This window comes from Siniperca chuatsi, linkage group LG16 (assembly GCF_020085105.1).
Source record: "Siniperca chuatsi isolate FFG_IHB_CAS linkage group LG16, ASM2008510v1, whole genome shotgun sequence".
Taxonomy (NCBI): domain Eukaryota; kingdom Metazoa; phylum Chordata; class Actinopteri; order Centrarchiformes; family Sinipercidae; genus Siniperca; species Siniperca chuatsi.
The window spans coordinates 13534449-13554531 of record NC_058057.1 but is presented as its reverse complement, the minus strand read 5'-3'; the positions used below and the strand labels follow the sequence as shown (position 1 = coordinate 13554531).

The following is a 20083-nucleotide window of genomic DNA, read 5'->3' as shown; positions in this document are numbered from 1 at the left end:
AGCAAGTTTCAACAGTAATTGAAAAACAGCACACACAGATCGAGTAGCTATGTGGGTAATGATGCACTGATTACCTTGGGTACTGATTTTCAAAATCAATAATTTCTTGCGACCCCCGTCCACTTTTCTGCTGGAATCGTCTGTGTAGTACCTGGTGATCGCTAACTTTCAGAAGCATTTGTTTGTGTGAGGGATTCAAATTATAATATCTTAAGAAACGAGTCACAGGTTAACCTCTACTGCTGGCAGACTGCAGATCTGTGGTCAGAAGAGAGGTCAGGCCAGTCTGAATGAACGGCAAGGCTGATGCAGCTTGTGTTCTGAAGCCCAGAAACTTGTGAATATTTCACAAAGCAAGCTTGGGCTGTAAGGGGAGGTTTATTGTGGCAGGTACTTCCATTGTCCATGTTGTGAGCAAATCACACAGTCAGGGCCAGGTTTAATGCGCCTAGTCCTGACTTCAGTATGCTTTAAATAAAGTGCTTGTGTGCGGAGGTGAGAAAGTATGCAGTTTTTTAACTTCTCTTTCAAGCTCACTTTTTTCATTCACACAACTACTTCCACCACTTTTCGTGTGTACAAAAAAGCACTGAAATCATGATTGACTTGGAGGAGCGACTGTCTGAAAATTAGTGCCTTTTCCCCATTTTAATGATTCATTGCATCTCACCCTTCTCTAGAACACTTTTGGCTTTAGATGTGTCAGGGCAACATTTTGTACAAAGTTAGTTCAGTGGAGACTATTACTGCAGCTCAACATCAAGAATAAAGACTTGCAGGCTTCTTTGCTTCTTTTGTTGTTGTTTTAAGTATTTTTTTGTTTTGTTTGTGTACCAGAGCATTTCAAAACATACACTTTTGTATTATTTTTCTTTCGTAATCGTAATACCTTAAAGATGCAGATGTGTCCAGTTGGTGACAACACTTGACCAGCGTCATACACACAGTGGCAACTCCTCCACTTCACATCACTTCTCAACATGAATGTGTTTTCTTCTATGGAAGTTGACAGGAAGAGGAGCAAATGCTGACAAAGGACACATTTACCCAAATGTCTCTGAGTGTACGTGCGTTGTGTCTGCGTGTGCATGTGTGTTTGTATGCACGCACTCAGGGTGCATATTGTATGTGCTAATAATTCTTTAATCTTTAGTGTTAGCAAGAGCTGTAAAAGGCCTGTGGGCTTAACAGCCACTGTGACAGAAGAGGCACAAATGCAAACAAAAGGAGGGAAAAGGAGGGGGAGTTTCCAGGTAAGCAGAAAGTCTTAAGAAGATGGTAAAAGAAAAACTTGATTGTAAAAATATGACTTATTGGAATACACTTTTTTTCCCGTATTTACATACTGCCTGAAATAGGCTTTGTAGTTATGTCGAGGATGTACATCTCAAGCATTGTTCACTGAATGGGTGATCCTTAAGTCTCCAGTGGCCGCAGAGAAATTATGTTATCAATGACAGGAAATTCACAGCAAATACTGCTGTGTGTGAGTGTGTGTGCGTGGGTGTGTGTGTGTGTGTGTGAGATAAATGTACTAAGCAATGCAGAAGGCAGGTTTTTGAGACACCTGTCCCCCTAAAGATAAGAGCAACAGACCAGAGAGACGGCAAGGTGTGTTTCAGAGGTCTTATCTGAGCTGATGTATCTTGAATGTCAACAAAGCGCCGACACACACATATGTACACACACTGCAAAGAAGATTATGCAATAGAGGACCATCTATCTATCGATCTATCTATCTATCTATCTATCTGTCTGTCTGTCTATCTGTCTAGTATGCAAAATAAAGTCTGATTGCTTGTCCTTTTTCTGTAAAGAAAGAATGGTTACAAGCTAAAACATTATTTAAGCAGACTAATTATGGAAAGTATTCAAGTAGTCAATGCCAAGTAAATGGTTTGGCTTATAGTGAGAGTTTATACTAAGTCTTTGTGGTCGATAGAGTATAACACGGTGGAAGCCAGAGAGAAATATAAAGTCAAATATTTGGTCTTAATGTCAAAAGCTGAGAGTCGCTTTTGTTTTTTTACAAGCAGCAGTGGGTTTTTTTATGTGTGTATTTATATATTTATGCGCTCATCCTTGTTTAAAAGTAGTTTTCCAGTTTTGTATCAGATGAGAAAAACTTAAAAATAATCAGGAAAATATGGTCCACTAAAGTAATGAATCAGATGAAAAGACAATGTGTCAGTGCTCAATTACCAGAACTGTTCATGAAAAAGGAGAAGAGAAGTTGATATCTAGCAGGTGAAGTTCTGCTTTACAGAATAATACAAATGTTGCGTCACAGCGCTTTTAAACAAATCTGCATCGTCAGCATTAAGACTGATGAACCAGCAGTCAAGTGTACAATGTGTTCTTGAAGTGATTTTTTTTTCTCACATACAAAAGCTTTCATATGTCGGCCTTGACGAAGAGTAGTGTCAGTGAATTGTTGGTCATTTCTAATGCAATATTAATTCATTATTAACATAAATGATTGTCCTCTCACTCGACGATCAGCTGCTTTTAACTCATACTGAAAAACAATGTTACTGTAAACTATGCTTTACTAGTTAAAATAGGTAACTGAACTCCAATTCACATACAGTAATAATAAACTAATAGATACAATATCCTGATATACATTTTCCTGTTGTGTGACAGTGATGAAACATGTTTGTTTAGATTTTTTTAGATAGACAGCTTCAATTATGAATCATGCATTGCTCAGTAGATTTGAGCTTTACAACTAATCTTCAAATTTAAATATGTAAATTTAAAACATGTACCTTACCATGAAGATGTTGGTGAAGCATATTGACAAATACTGTATGCTTGAGTATCTACATGTGATGCATTTTGCAAAAACTTATGACGTAAGCAGTAAAAAAAAACAACAACAAAGTTTTTCAATTCAAATCTTTTTATTCATGTCTTACACTAACAGTGGAATTTGGAATATTATGCACACTTTGAAAATTGGTTCACGCACACACACGCACACACACACACACACACAAAACCACAGGCTTCAGGCTTCACTGTGTAGTTATCTGGATGCAACATTGGGGTAGCTCATCAAAAAAAAAAAAAAAGGGAGGGGGTGCATGTGTGAGGATGTGGAGAGTGTGGGGAGGGGGGGCAGGATTCAGGGTGGTAGGAGCACAGCCGTGCAGAGAGATAAGAAGCTGTGGGATTGTCGAGTCGAGAAGGAGAAAAAAAGCAGAGAAAACAGATGGATATAGAGACTCTTTATGTGTTGGTTTGTGAACATGTGTGTCTATACCACGACTTCACAACTTCATTGCAGTGGTGCCAACATTAGAGGTCCCATTTCAGAGTGGATGCACTTCAAAATAATAACCAACTTATTCCTTCTCATTACAAATATTTATTGCTGGATGCAGTTACACTCACGTGACTCACAGAATAACATTTAATGATTATGAATATGTTGCTTTTAGAAACAAAACATTGTTTATAGTCAACATGAAGCTCGGAAACACAAGGTTGTCATTTTGTTCTGGAATTGACCACTAGTGGGAATACAGAAAAAGAGTATCATATTCGGGGACAAGTAATCTGATTTATTAATGTCAGTGTTATATTTCACATCATACATGTTCAAATGTTCAGTTTTACCAAGAATTCATGCCACTCTAATAAATGTTTAAAGCCTCTTTTATTTTGCAGAACATGAGTTAATAACATCTGTCATGTTCAGCCCTTATCCTACTCACCACGTACCATCTGCTGGGTGCAGCACTCTACCTTTCTTTTATCAAAGAAGCCGTTAGCAGGGGATTCCCAATTCCTCCCAGAGTCTTATTCCTGCAATTTGGAGATGAAAATTTTGAAGGTGAAAGGTCGGTGTTGGATGATATTCCTCATAGAAGAGAGACAGTGTTAAAGAGCAGGGCCAGAGCCTGAATGCGGCTCCACATGACACATGCCAAATAAGAGGTGAGGATAGGTAGCGCATGCGTGTTCGCACTGTTGCCACAAATACCTGGACACATATTCGTGTAGGAAAGCTCACACATGTAGCTGGTGTACATCCATGTAAACGTGTACGCACGCACAAACAGGCAGATTTCACACCTGCCCTTTCATTTACATGTACAGTGATGCTGTATGACAAAAAGGTGAGAAACAATGCAGCAAAAACGTATAATCCTTTCACACACATTCTCTCTGAGCAGGCATTTGCATGCTCTCACCACACACACCCGCAGCACGGCTCAACTGAGCTAAGCAAAACTAGCACTGTGTTGTTAAAACCAGCTTTCTCTCTATTCCTCACACAGTTGCTCACACCCCTAAACACACACACAGTACCTTTCCGGTCTTCCCGAAGAAAAGCTTGATTTGACCCCTGACGGACGTCCACGCGCTTGTACAGTGGACATTATGGCAGTGGAAGCCGAGGGAAGCCAGATGAGCAACTGTGTGAGGAAAAGAGAAGCAGGGGTTATGCAAAAACGATCACACGACACGACTTCGTCACACAATCAGCACGTCACTAACTGGATGAGTACAAAATGAGAAACAATACTTGTTCTTCAGTGAAAACGCTGCCTGATAAATAGTTTGGATTGCGATTACTGGCATCTGTTAGAGGAGAAGATTACCATGAATATGCATTTGTGCAAGAGGAAAAAGTAATACAAATGTGTCATGTCTCCGTCTATGTGTGCCCATCACCAGTAGTGAAGGTACATTCGGTTTAAATCATATTCTGAGAATCCGCGGGCCCACATCAGATACATCTGCCAAAATGTATTAGACATATACACACACACACACACACACACAGTCATAAACAAAGGGTCCTGTGGGAGGAAGTGTGAGGGAGGGAAAGTACCTCATCAAGACAACAACAACAGCAGAGGTGCAGGGAGTGACAGCTGCTCACTGAGATAGACATGAGGGATCACCTCTGTGCCATGACAACAAACACAACACCACACTGCACGGCTGGGTCCACTCTCACAGACAGGACTACACAGAGAGCAGACTAATGGACACACCTGACGGGCAAAAAATGTTACCGACCCACTCACATGCAGATGTTGGCTGTGATGTACAGTTTTGTTGATTGCCAACCAACAGAGCATGAAAAAAAAAGGATTTAGCCATTTGTATATTGATAGGTGATTAATTGTAGACCGAGATCTCTATGAAAACAACCTGAAAACACTAATGTGGACGTCATTTTCACACATAAACTGCATTTTCAAATTTCGCGTTTTTAATGTGTACGCAGTCTATGAGTGCCAGCATGTAAAGGCTCAAACTGTAGTTTGTTTAAAGTTTAATACCTCTATCTTATGTAATTTATGTAACATCAATCAGAAATGCTTGAGTGTCTGTTTAACAGTTATGCTGGTAATATCTTCTGTCAATATCATTGTGTGTGTGTATGTTTTAAGTCAATTAGCACCAAATGATGGGGTGTTTGCTAACTCTTCACCTGTGCTGCTGAAACATTGTATTTGCTGAAACAAACGTTGAATATTTTTCCTTTTGGAGGAACTCTAAAGAGTGCAGCATTGTATGAGATAAACAGACTCTTGGTCAGACACCTGACACCCAAATTATCCATGGCTGCAACATGCTCTAGCTTGGAATTCCCTCTAGTTCATTCTGCTTTCATTCTACAGACAATGCATTATGGCAAACACTTTTTGTGACATTGCTGCTATGACCTTTATCACTTTAATTTCTCAGTAAAGAGGCCCCATTCTTTTGTGGGTATGATAGGAGCAAAAAGCCCTACCCAACTCCACCCATCCTGAGCACAAACCACATACATGCGCACGCGCGCACACACACACACACACACACTACGCATGCAGTATCTGACTACAGTAGGTACCTTTTTTGACCACAATTGACTGTAATCAAACAGCACAAACCATGGCCACATCTACAGGCCCTGTGCTGGTTGAACCCTGCTATTATGTATAGTGGCAATGTTAATTTAGAAGTAACATTCATTTCACATACAGACACTGAGGGGCAAATTCACAAAAGGATTGCGCAGCTTTTGCAGCCGCTAAACCTGCATAAATATGACAAAAAGATACCGTGTAATTCTCAAAGCACCCACAAAGGGTGAACTGCTCCCCTAACTGCGCTGCCAAGCAAATAGCGTTTCTATGCAAATGAGCCTCATTGAAAAGCAAGGTCAAATTCACAAACACCAGCCTATTAGCCACACGCAGTTAGAGTGACATTATTAACGTCTTCAGAGAGTTGGTGGTAACTGAAGCACATTTATAAGAAGCGTCAGACCCGGACTTTTCAGAGATCATGGCAGCAGTGATTGTAGCCAGGCGAAGCAACAGAGTATCATGGTACATCATATGCGCACAGGTGGCACAGAGACAGTACAATACCTGATATTCACCATGAGGGAATGAAACAGTAAAACAACATAAAACCTGCTGAGAAACGGAGACAATGGTTGTAACAGTCCAGCAGAGTAGGAGAGAAAACAGCTCTCTATGTGCCCAGAGGCATGAGGGACACCCCAAAGCACTCCAATTAACAATCACTCCATACATTGTGAGTCATAGAAAAATAAGTCATCCCGCAGATAGAAATGAATGAAAGAGCAGGGGGAGTTATTAGATAATTAGAATACTTATAATCATAATTAGAATAAGTTCTCTTTCAAATCAAACATCTCTTTTAACATGAGTGGAAAGTTTTGCTCTTGCAACTGCATTTGTAACATTTTTTAACTCAAATGTTGCTTCACCATGTCATGTGATATGCTACTTCAGTACACCTTAAGAACAAATATGACTGGGACCACTACAGAAAATTGCAGATGAACATTTAACAGACGCAAAACAATGGCAAATTGCACTCAAACATTTATTCTTTGTGAATTCGCCCCTGAGGGTATAGTGTTTGTTGTTACGCTGAGAATCTCTGACTTGCTGTTTGGCTGTATGAAGAATATGAATCTTACATAGTCATTTAGTCATCCATCAATGTGTGGTATTGATAAGTGAAAGTTGTGAATTATTACCTCGGGGGAACTCCAGGCTGCAGAGTCATTCTCACACACAGTCACACATATGCAAACAGGCACACACCTGCCTCCAGGGGAAACTACCTCAATGGGCATGGCCTTAGATAAATTGATTATTCATTACAATACACAAAATGCTAGCAATAAATATGGACAGGAAACCCCCCACCATGCAACAGTAGCACCACGTAGAGGTATTTGGCCTGACTCAGTTTTAAGTGTTATTGTTGGCACATTAGTCAGGTGAGTTGTAAAGTACAGGTGCACAGCCCTCTGGACAGATATTTGCAGGGTGAGGAGGAGTTTTTCATATGCAAACATACAAGCACTCACACACATGCACAGGTGCATCCAGGTAGATAACCAGGTGTCATGCAATTTTATCACTCAGGATTATGTTACAATTTCTTTTAAGGGGGATCTCTCACTTGCAATGTAAAGATAGCCACTCCCATACCCACGCTGTGTCAAATGTATTAAATGTTTGCATTTCTGCCAATTTACAGCATATATAATGAGACTGTCCACACTTTTTAATTTAACTAAAGAAAGTAATAATACTAAATACTTAAAGGTTATATTGATAACATTTTTATGTAGGGTCCTGCTTCTAACAAGCCTTGTGAACCAATAGTATAACGATGTTGGTGTCACGTAGCATAGTTGCCAGTTACAGTGGTGTGAAAAAGTGTTTGCCCCCTTCCTGATCAAACAAATTTAAATATTAGTCAAAGATAACACAAGTACACACAAAATTCAGTTTTTAAATGAAGGTTGTTATTATTAAGGGAAAACAAAATCCAAACCTACATGGCCCTGCGTGAAATAGTGATTGCCCCCTAAACCTAATAACTGTTTGGGCCACCCTTAGCAGCAACAACTGCAATCAAGCGTTTGCAATAACTTGCAATGAGTCTTTTACAGCGCTGTGGAGGAATTTTGGCCCACTCATCTTTGCAGAATTGTTGTAATTCAGCCACATTGGAGGGTTTTCGAGCATGAACTGCCTTTTTAAGGTCATGCCACAGCATCTCAATAGGATTCAGGTCAGGACTTTGACTAGGCCTCTCCAAAGTCTTAATTTTGTTCTTCTTTAGCCATTCAGAGGTGGACATGCTCGTGTGTTTTGGATCATTGTCCTGCTACAGAACCCAGGTTCGCTTCAGCTTGAGGTCACAAACAGATGGCCGGACATTCTCCTTCAGGAGTTTTTGGTAGACAGCAGAATTCATGGTTCCATTTATCACAGCAAGTCTTCCATGTCCTGAAGCAGCAAAACAGACCCAGACTATCACACTACCCCCACCATATTTTATTGTTGGTATAATGTTCTTTGTCTGAAATGCGGTGTTACTTTTACGCCAGATGTAATGGGGCACACACCTTCCAAAAAGTTCAACTTTTGTCTCGTCAGTCCACAGATTATTTTCCCAAAAGTCTTGGGGATCATCAAGATGTTTTCTGGCAAGAATGAGACGAGCCTTAATGTTCTTTTTGCTCAGCAGTGGTTTTCGTCTCGGACCCTCTCCCATGCAGGCCATTTTTGCCAAGTCTCTTTCTTATGGTGGAGTCATGAACACTGACCTTAACTGAGGCAAGTGAGGCCTGCAGTTCTTGTTGTTGTGACCTCTTGGATGAGTCGTCACTGCGCTCTTGGGGTAATTTTGGTCGGCCGGCCACTCCTGGGAAGATTCACTACTGTTCCATGTTTTCGCCATATGTGGATAATGGCTCTCACTGTGGCTCGCTGAAGTCCCAAAGCTTTAGAAATGGCTTTATAACCTTTTCCAGACTGATAGATCTCAATTACTTTCTTTCTCATTTGTTCCTGAATTTCTTTGGATCTCAGCATGATGTCTAGCTTTTGAAGATCTTTTGGTCTACTTCACTTTGTCAGGCAGGTCCTATTTAAGTGATTTCTTGATTGAGAACAGGTGTGCAGTAATCAGGCCTGGGTGTGGCTAGAGAAATTGAACTCAGGTGTGATAAACTACAGTTCAATTATGTTTTAACAAAGGCAGCAATCACTATTTCGCGCAGGGCCATGTAGGTTTGGATTTTGTTTTCCCTTAATAATAACAACCTTCATTTAAAAACTGCATTTTGTGTTTACTTGTGTTATCTTTGACTACTATTTAAATTTGTTTGATGATCTGAAACATTTAAGTGTGACAAACATGCAATAAAAAAAAGAAATCAGGAAGGGGGCAAACACTTTTTCACACCACTGTAGTGTGGAGAAAATGGACACTAGCACATATTAGCTAATTTAGCTTAATTGCCCAAACAACAAAAACCCATAAAATTACAGTTCTGCATATTTAAATAAAATAAACAGCAACTACAGACACCGTCCTTAAAACCTTAACTAATGTGTTGTCACCAGTTATATTGTCAAAATTAGACACTTTGCTGAGGTACTTGTGGCTAGCTAGCCATGTAGCCAGCTGCGTTGAGCTCAACAGCTACGGTACTCACGTTAATATAAAAATCTGAAACTATTTATGATCATACAGTCATCCTTTCTCCCTGTAGCCATTGTTGATGTGTGGCGCTCAGCTGTTTTTATAATCCGCTTGTTGACTTGTTTTCAGCAAGAAAACACTTCGACTAATGTAAGGTCAGCACTACGCTAACACTAATGCTAGCTAACGTCAACTTTTACTGTAGCTGTCTGTCTAATGTCGAGCGCTGTGGGTTTTAATAGCATCCCTACAATGTACTGTACTGTTTGATTGGATTAAAATGTAAATATTTACCTAATGTCTTATAGTGTAAGGATGATTGAAATGTCATTTTACGGTAAGTGGTGCAATATAGGGCCTCTATAATTATTAAATGATGGGGGGAAAAGGGTTACCTAAAGCTAGCTAGCCATATCCTAAGATTACCATAGGTAACGTTACATGAAACACCACCGCACAAAGAAACCTAAATCTAGAGCTATTGTATATCTATATGTTGCAAAATGAATTCATTACATATCACGAAAGACTCATCACTTGACATGACTGAGTCTGAGTCTCACTTCACTTGACCATGAAATATGCAGGTTGTACAACGAACTGGCAACCACTGGAATGGGAGGGGGGAGGAGGGGTGCGTCATCTAGTGGCTGGATGTTATCAGTGTTATCAGTAGCACCTTTAAGATGTGTTCAGACAGGACACAGAGCTAATTTTCCTTGCGTTTGTTGCACAAATTTGACCACTGGACTGTTTGTACAGCTAATGTACAAACATTAGCTATGGCTAGCTAGCAACATTCTTTCAGTCTCTCTCAGGCTTAGTTTGTGGGGTTGCAGTTTACAGCTTATAAAGTATGTACGCTAAACAGTCAAAGAGGGTTATATTTGAACAAATTAACATTATGATTTTACATTTTTTCTTATCATATTTACAATACCAGCCCTAACTAGTTCTACATTGCAATACAAGAACAATGGTGTTTCTGTCATCTACATGGATCATCAACTGGTGAGAATGTTGACCTTTTGCCTGGGGCTTTGGCCCCTCATCTTCCCCTCATCTTCATTCTTTTATCGTTTGTGTAGCCATCAAGTGCATATTTAAAACCCCTTTTAAAGTGTTTTCATTTTAAAAAGAGTCCGCTGGAAACACTAAATAGTCAAGTGGAGATGGCGTTTTCAACCAACTCATGGAGTTAATGTTAGCTTAATTAGTTGGCTAGCTACAGCTGATAAAATCTTCCAGTGACAGTTATCAATTCAGCCGCCAAAAATCAAAGGTTTCAATCAAGGACCCAATGCTTCAAAAATTGTTTGAAGAATTTTGCATGGTAAATCAGCCACCGTTATCATTATAAACTCCATATGTGCCATATGAGAATGGAAAGCTTGAAAGGTGTATTAAGAGTAACTAAGCAGGGTGGTGCTCCAAAATTTGCTTCTCATTCTGTCCTAACATGGCCTTTTGAGGTCTTTATCCTCAACTTCCTATTTATTTCAGCTTAAAATCAGGTTCTACTTGATAATTTGAAAGGATTTGGATCTTAATAACCCTGTTTATTGACAGACGAAAGGCACAGTCACCTAAAACCATTTTATGAAAGCTTTATGATATGAAAAATGTTTAAAACAAAAGGCCAATATTTATGCTAGGTTTCTCTAAGAGGCTGCATACATACATATGCCTCACTGTTGAATGCCCCCTCTGAGGGTGGCAGAAAACAGGCTGTTCCTGAATCAGCCAGAGGCAGACGTTTTCTGGGAGGGCATGGTGAGGATTGCAAAACAGGAAACACAGGGCCTTTACAACCTACACGCACACACATACACACATACAGGGCACACAAAAAAGTGTGTGGGCATGTTGCATAGGGCACTTGGAAATGGGTTAGAGAGAAAAAGAGTGTGTGTATTTGTCACAGCGACATGGCCCCTTCTGATGCTCTTCTCTACACAACTCAGTAAGTACAGGATGTGTGTGTGTGTGCAAGTTGTGGGTATGTGCCAAGATGATCACAAGGTGTGATTGATGGTACGGAGGCTGTTGCTCTGCAGGACTAACAGGTACCTAAATGGAAGGAGGCTTAGGTGGAAAAAAAAAAAGAAAGAAACATAAGGGCAAAACATCATAACGAAACGAAAGGAACAGTAACATGAGTAAGCGCTCATTAAGATGGATGAGTACCTCCTTCTCTTCATCTCGCTCTGTACCTGTTTCTCTGTAATACACACAAACACACACACATTCAAAACAGTGTCACCTTTTCTGTGAATCCTGGACAAGTTTGAACATGCACATCAGCCTGTGATGACTTAAACACACAGTACACACAAGTTGAACCAGCACTTAGTGTAGTGTAACACTTCATGAGAAACATGTTAGGGTTGTGTCACTAGGTAGTTATTGTTGTAGGTATAACTGTGACAAAAGATTGTATATCCTTAAATACACACAGTTAAGTTGGCTATCACTCTGTTTATATGCCTGTTAGCGTAGAAAAATCCTTGTTTAACATACTTTAAAAGTCAATGTTTCTTACCTTGATCACATTCTCAAACTGCATTAAACACCTGCACCTTTTTTCTTTTCCTATCCAGCCATGCCTTCTTCGTTTCTTATTTATTTTATGTCAGAGGAATTGCTGTTATTCTGAAAATGTATTTTACACCTTTGTCTTCATTGTCGCTATTCATCTGACATACATCTTTGCTGTGCTTCACAGGAGCTTAAAGCTTAAAAACTGCTCCCTTGTTGCAGTGTTAAGAGTTGTTCTGATAATTTAAAAAAGCTCAGCAAAATGCCCAGTGGCATCACTGGACAACAGTGAGTTGAAAAGTAATGATATCAAGGAGAAAGAGAGTTTTCTGTTCTCTCACAAGTTAAGTTTCTATCAAATTTAGCGCAACTTTTAACCGAATTTCCAGAAAATCAGCAAAAGAAAGTACGAATTAATGCAGGTTTCTATCCACCACTGTTGGGCACATCGAGCTAAACAGCTGTAGGCACTAATTCTCCAGTCAGGTGCCATTAAACCATTGCAAAAGAAGAGGGCACAACGAGATGACGCAATTAAAACAGCGGCAGTCAAACATCAAACAAACGAAAACAATGTTTCATCGCTCCACCGATTTGATGTTTTCATCTGCCGCCATTTTCCCCACTTCAGTTGAGTGGAAGCTTCATGTACGACATGATTTCTTTGCTGAATGTTTCAAGTCAGCTTTTTTATGCACAGAATGAAAATTCACATACAAACAGGTGGATGGAAATGTACTTACAGGCTTCACCACTGATGGTTTTTAAAACCTGTTTTGTCACTGAAGCTTAATTAATGATCATCATGAGACTTTTATAAGACAATTCTGCTGCCATCCATGCAGTTGGCATGAATGAAAATTTGAAAAAAGGAGTAAAAGAGGGGGGAAATTATTTTTATAGAATGATCTGACATTAGATAAATCTGCTTAACATCTTGAAATGTCCTCGGCCCCAGTGTTTCGTGGTTTATTAAACTGAATCTATTTTCTCTGTGCATAAAGAAGTATTACTTGGGTGATACATTTATTAAAGTGCCCTGAAAAAGATAGAACAAGATGTAGATATTATCTCTCTGTGTGTATTTAATCTTGTGCTGCTGTGGCCTTTACGTTAATCTGACGGCATTCAATTCAGACTGGTGCCATGCTGAAAGTGATACAGAAATGTTATGAGGTCCAACCTAGTGAGATTGCTGTCATGACGTAAAAGTGAATTCTGCACCTAAAATTGCCATCACATTTACGTAATCAGATGCACCTCTGAAAGGGGCCAAAGTCTTCCAGTAGTAAAGCAGCTCTGTGGACTGAGTCAGTAGGCCCAGTCTTTGTAGCATTTGTATTATACTGGTTTTGTAATATGAGGAAGAATCTAAGGAAGATATGTTTTGTTTATTGGCAGAAAGAGAAATTGTACATGACCTGTGTCAGATCAGAGGCAGCAGACAGACAAAAGGTTAAAGAGTTAAAATTGGACACTGAACCTGCTGGTGACATTTTTGTCATACAGTCATACTGAGCACAGAGTGCTGCTTCGAATCTGAAGCTTATTTATAAAGTGCAGTTATTCAAATTCAACCGGATTCTTCATCCCTAAAAATAACAGACCCCTACAGCACAAATCAAACTAGCTTTTTTTCCTGGTAACTAAAAAGGTAAAGTTAAGAAGCCCCCTGCATGAGCTGGAGCCTGAAACAATATTTATCTGGCACCAATTGATAAAGAGAAACGGTATGGTTTTGTCCTTGCCATTATGGGGAACTTACTGTACATGCTGTGGTATGGGTGGATGTGTGTGTGTGTGTGTGTGTGTGTGTGTGTGTGCTTGTGTTTGCACATGAGATGAAGCAGCAAAAAAACAACCAGATCCTTTACTGTAAGCCTCAGGTCCACAGTGTACCCATGGTGGGGACTTTACCACAACCTGTCTCTCATCCTGTCAGTCCGAGGGAGGAGAAGCTGCCACCAGATTAAAATCTCAGTTTGGGATTTACTTTATCATAATGTAGACCTCCAGGCACACGCAAGAAAAAAAGCACAATATTTTACAAATATACAGCTGAATAGATAACTTGACAAGCAACAAAGTAGAATGCAAAACTATGCAAATAAGATGCAAAGAGTGAGTCAGTGCTATGATGGGAAACATTTTCTTGGCTAAGAGACACATTTTCACTATAATGAGTAAGTAAATCAAATGTGACTAGTTTTAAGGTTTCAGTCATCATTACACAACAATCATGACAGTAAGTAAGTATATTTACTCAAGTACTGTATTTAAGCACAATTATGAGGTACTTTACTTGAGTATTTCCATTTTGTGCTACTTTAAACTTCTGCTCCACTGCATGTCAGAGGGAAACACTGTACTTTTTACTCCACTACTTTTTATTTGACAGCTGTAGTTAATAGCTACTTTTCAGATTTACATAACAAACGCAATGAGTTAAATAAAATACAATGCATTTTTAAAGATTAAACCTGCAATTCCCAACCTTTTTGGCTTGTGACCCATTACAAAAAGCAGCATCTAGTTAGGGTCCCTTGTTTGTTGTTTGTCTACGAGTTGTTTTTACGAATTTTCCAACAGACCCAGTCCCAAAAGTCTGTCAAATTATTCAATATTTCACAAAAAGCAAAAATTAGAGAAATGTCTAAAAATGTATATTAATTTGTGTAGCAGAACTTTGTTTTTCTTCTTGTTTTTCTTTTCCTGCCACATTAATCATCTCACCACATCATCTCATCCCCCTCAGATTTAGCTTGTGACTAATTGGAGGGGCCGGCCCCTAGGTTGGGAACCCCTAGACTAAACTACCTGACTGTATATGCATTAGTTAAAACTACCTCCACCCACCAACTACAACAGTAAAATGCTGCTTAACCATTGATGCATTAGTGAGTATTGAGTATTAACAATCTAATAATTTAAAAATACAACAGTAACCGGGGCCATTTTTCTGCCAAATGAGTACTTTTAACAGTGGTGGAATGTAACTAACTACATTTACTCCACTACTGTATTAGTACAATTTTGAGGTACTTGTACTTTGCTTGAGTATTTCCATTTTATGCTACTTTATACTTCTACTCCACTACATTTCAATGGAAGTACTGTTCGTTTTCCACTACATTACATTCATTTGACAAACATCCAAAATATAAGAACAGCCTCTAAAATATGATGCATTGTTACAGATAAAAGTGCCCAAAAGTAAAGAAAATAATTAAAAAACTTAGTGCTGCTTTTATCTTAATGGATCAGTAATAATGTTTCAATAATAAATATGATAAATATAACACTGTGAAAGGGACCATTCTGTACTTTTACTTTTGACACTTTGAGTACATCTTCCTCAAAATACTTTCACTTTACAAAACTTTGATTGCAAGACCTTTACTTGTAATGGACTATTGTTATATTGTAGTATTAATATTTTTACTTAAGTAAAAAATCTCAATACTCCTTCCACCACTGACTTTCAATACTTCAATACTAGGGAAGTGATTAATGGAGACAACAATTTTTGAAATTTGTCCAGTATTGAGCAAGAGCACTGCAGCCAGCAGCAGTGAAACAGGGTTACAATGTAAGTCCACTAAAAGTGCTTGTTTTTGCCACTGACAGACTCAATTTGCTATTATAAGTGTCTGACAACATTATGGAAAGAACCCTACAGAGATAGACCTGATAAATACAGTAATTTTAACTCGCAGATCATCGTAACATTGTAACACACGACAGAAAGAAAATAAAACTCACCAAAACCGTCTTGGTTTGTCTTTCCACTGTTCCAACTCTGGTGTGGTCGAATTAAACCCTTAAGTCGCTGAATTAGATAATAAAATATCGAGAGAGGAGCGAGAGGGAGGTTGGCATCAGAGAGGCAGCGGGGAGAAGCAGCGTGCAGAGCCAGTCTTTTATACAGTCTATGGTGTAGAGCCGGAATATTTTCACATCTCACTCGGTGAATTATGGGTTTATATCAACCAAACCAGAGATGATGATTGTTGGTAGGGTTAGAAGAAAAACCAGGATGGTTTTGGTAAGTTTTATTTTGTTTCTGTCGAGTTTGAATGAAGTGTGTTTTATGATGATCTGCAAGGTAAAATTACTGTATTTGTCAATGGAGTCAGGCTGTTTCTGGTTAAACAAATAGGTTGCTTTAGGTCAAAGGTCGGACACAGTTAGTAACCTTGTCTGAGGGCATCTCGGCTGAGCAGGTGCAACACCAGCGTACACAGTATATACAGGGATTAAAGGTCTAATAAACTACTTAGCTCATAATAATTCCCCTGTGTGTTCCTTAAAAGGGCAGGAAGAGGTGGTGAAGGAAAGAAATCCCTTGAAGATTCAGATGATAAATGAAGACAAAGAACAGGTTTGACAGCTATGACTTTATCCTCCCAATAAATACAGCGAGGGATGGATGGGGCAGAAGAAGGCAGAAAGAAAAAAAAGTCACGTCATCGGCAATCCCAGGTACATTAGTGGGTCACATGAGATGTTAATGGCAGGGGCGAGGGAGGCATGACATGAACCACACCCTGGCATTTTGTACATGGTAAACAGCTACAAAGGTGTATTTAACCAATTACATTGACTCAGGTGTCGTCTTGGCTTCTCACTTCTCGCTGAAAACGTACTAAACAGTTCTGAAAAACTTGCAGTCCAGAGATGGCTAGCTGATGCCTATCTAGCGGTTTTTCTCATGAAGCTCACACTTAATCCCTCTCAATGTCTGTCTGCTGTCAGACCCTCACCCCACCCAGCTGTAATTCACCGAAACATGCCCCCAGTTTTCCCATGCTGCTCCATATATCTATATATCTATCGGTCTCTCCAGACTTTTTTTTTTTGCTTCTACCTCTTAGCTTCTAAAACGCCTGAGGTTTTTCTCGTGGGAAACTCTTGGAGAGGTATGTTGCTCTGTGAGCATGGGAGTGAGAGTGGAATCCCGTTTTTCTGGGTCTAGTCTCACTCCCTGTTCCGCGATCCCATCCATGTCTCTGTGTCACGATCGGCATCGTGTCAGGACTCGCAGCGGTGTTAGGAAACTCTCGCCTGTTCTCGCTCAGCTGGATCCTGGGCTTTTAGTTGTAGAACAGCACCTACTCTGTCTCTTTTCTGCTCCTTTGTTCTATCACTCTGCTTTAAATCATCTTTCCTTTAGTCATCAATCCTTTTTCTGTCATTTCCCTTGATACAGCAGAATTTGAATCCTACATTTCAATGTAAGGAACACAATTACATTTAAACATTCAAACTATCTGATTTCCTTTAATAAAGTACAGTTCACACTGCCTGAGAGTGTGGTGTGTTTACTATAACACCTTTTCTGATGAATATAGAGGCATCTTACAATGACCATTATTCTATTCTTTTGAATTCAAACAAAAAGCAAAGAAATAAAGCCTTTAAAGGAATACTCAATTTCTTTTTAGTTTTATAAAAATGGGTTTGATCATTTTTACACAATTATGTGAGAGGGGGCTAACATTTGTTAATAATTTGTCTGTGAAATCTGTAATCAAAGTCCACATGTTTAACTGCCTGGGCTGAAATAAACAGTTTTATTTGCAAACTGAAAGTTTCTGATTCCTGTTTTTTTTTAAAAGTAAAACATGACTTGGGCAAATCTTTATATCAACAATAATATGCAAAAGAAGGAGATACAGTCTCTCCTGTGAAGTTCCTCATTCCTCTTCTCCTCTCCCCATTTCCCAGAAAGTAAACGGCAGAACAAGGAAGAACCTCGTTATTTGTGTGTATGTTTTTGTGTGTATTTTCACATAACTGGAGTCGTCCTTACAAACTGTGAGCCAAACATGAGTCACATTATTATCCCGGATATTTTTGTATTTTTGCTCCATATTTTTCTCTAAAAGAGTCACTTTTATTTAATTAATTTAGAATTTAAGAATTTAACACATTTAAAAGCAAACCACAAGTATTAGCTGTTGATGGATTATTTTCAGATGCTTTCAATCTAAATTTCAATGTACAGTATATCTTTGAGAAGCAGAGCAGTCTCACATCCCAATCCTACTTTCAGAATCATGTCAGTAAAAACAAGAAACAGCGATGCTTTTTGTTTTTGTTTTGTGTCAAAACATATCAGCCATCATAGTATGGAGACAGCCAATCAGAGAGCAAAACACAGAGACAGGTAGGCAGGAAAGCAAGCTGGTTGGCCAAACTGCGTCCAAACTCCTGGAGGTCAAGAACGAACAAAGCGAACAAAAGACAGTCACAGACTTACACTGAGATGACACAACAGCCGATGTCCTTATGCTTCGTCGTGTGGAGATGAAAACACAGGACTTGAGTCTGAATGAACGGACGTAGAGAGAGTGGACAGGAGAAGACGGCAGGAAGTGAGAGATATCAGATGGAGGAAGAGTATGAGAGGCACGCAGCAAAGCTTCCTGGGTCACTCACACACACACACACACACACGCGCGTGCACATGCACATTTGAAGACTAACACACATGGTGATGCAAGCGGCACAATGGTGACATAACCACGATTACACATTTAACTCACATATGTCAGGGGGTGTTTTTTTTTTTTTGATTAAGCTTTAATTTCACACATTTTGAAAATTTTCTCACATACCAACATGCATATTTGCTTTCTTTCACACACGTGATGGACACCACGACACATTCTTTTTCTCTTCACTAGTGGGGAACATCAGCAAAGGTCAGATTATGAGTGTGTTGTTGGGAAGTAAAAAGTTAAATTAATTAAAGTTTTAACTGGGAAGCAGTTTGGTCAAAAAAAGGGGGAACCTTATTTATTTTATGGTATAATCACCTCATGCAGAACTTAATTGGAGGAAGTTTGATGCAGGAAGAACAACAACAAAAGCAATATCCAGTCATTTTATGTATGTCACATCAGTAGTGGAGCATTGGGTGTATCCCTCTTTCTGCACTATGCCCACACACAAATGCAGGAACAATACACACATAAGCGCACACACAAGGCACATGCACAGAAGAAAGAGGAAATTCTCTTTCAATGAGGTGAACAATACTTGACATATCTTGACATATTTTTTACTACACACTTCCCCTCTTTGTGACAGCTTCCTCACAGTTTTCACTACTAGCCCTGCTTACTACTAGAGGCTGCATATGAATGAAGAAAGATGCACACACACATACATGGAGGAGGAGAGAGAACGAGAAGGGAGTTGTTTTGCAACTAGAAAGAGGAAGGTACACGTGTCACTCATTCTTTTGTGATGCAACACAGCCAACTCAATGAACACACTCACACTCTTGCACACAGGCTCACGTTATCTCCATCTCTTATCCAATCTTGTATGCATAATATTATGTATCGCCTGGGTACATTTTCATCACAAAAAAAAACTCTCGTTAGCCCTGGGACAATGAGGAATCTGAGGGGGCAAGATGGAGCATGCAGTATCCCTCTTTCTCTCCATGTGCACACACACGCATCTGAACTGACCCACCCCACTTTCACCCACCTCTCCCTGCGTCTAATTCAGTGGCACAGCATTATTTGCATATATATTTGCCAGTCAAATGAGATGCATGGGAAAGTAGGAGAGTAACTTTGGAGAGCAAACTCTCCCCAGAATTTCCCTATTCTGGGACACTCCCAAATCCCTTCCAAGAAAAAAGGTCAGGTGGGATTAGAGGATATCTTTGAAATTGTTGGACATGCGTATAATTGCTTCACCATACTGACTTCTGGGATTGATTGAGTCGATGCATTGCACCTGCACACATGCATGCATAACTTTAAAGCTACAAAGACACAAGAACATTACACAGCTTAAGCTTTCTCCTGTACACACACCTGTGTGGTTCAAACGTATTTAAGAGCAAAAACACTGTATTGATATTCTCAATTAACCTCAACCAAATCAGCCTCAGGACAGATTCCTGAAATAAAAGTCACGGTCATTTTTTTTGGCTTGTAGGTACATTGTTGATAGAGATGGAAATGTTGTTTTTGTTTTCTGCTAATTGATGCTCGAGGGCTCAAGACCTTGGTGCACTTCACAGGCTTTG

General features: G+C 39.4%; 1 long non-coding RNA gene across 2 annotated transcripts; it reads right to left on the bottom strand.

The window, feature by feature from the left end:
• Nucleotides 1-2887: 2887 nt before the first annotated feature.
• Nucleotides 2888-18421, bottom strand: LOC122863511. Of its 2 annotated transcripts, XR_006375022.1 has the most exons (3): nt 4614-6550; nt 4321-4427; nt 2888-3813 (listed from the first exon to the last, which is right to left on the bottom strand). It is a non-coding gene; the product is annotated as an uncharacterized LOC122863511 (long non-coding RNA). The 2 variants fall into 2 exon arrangements; XR_006375021.1 differs by lacking the exon at nt 4614-6550 and adding an exon at nt 18293-18421 and having other exon boundaries at nt 2888-4427.
• Between the last annotated feature and the right edge of the window lie 1662 nt (nt 18422-20083).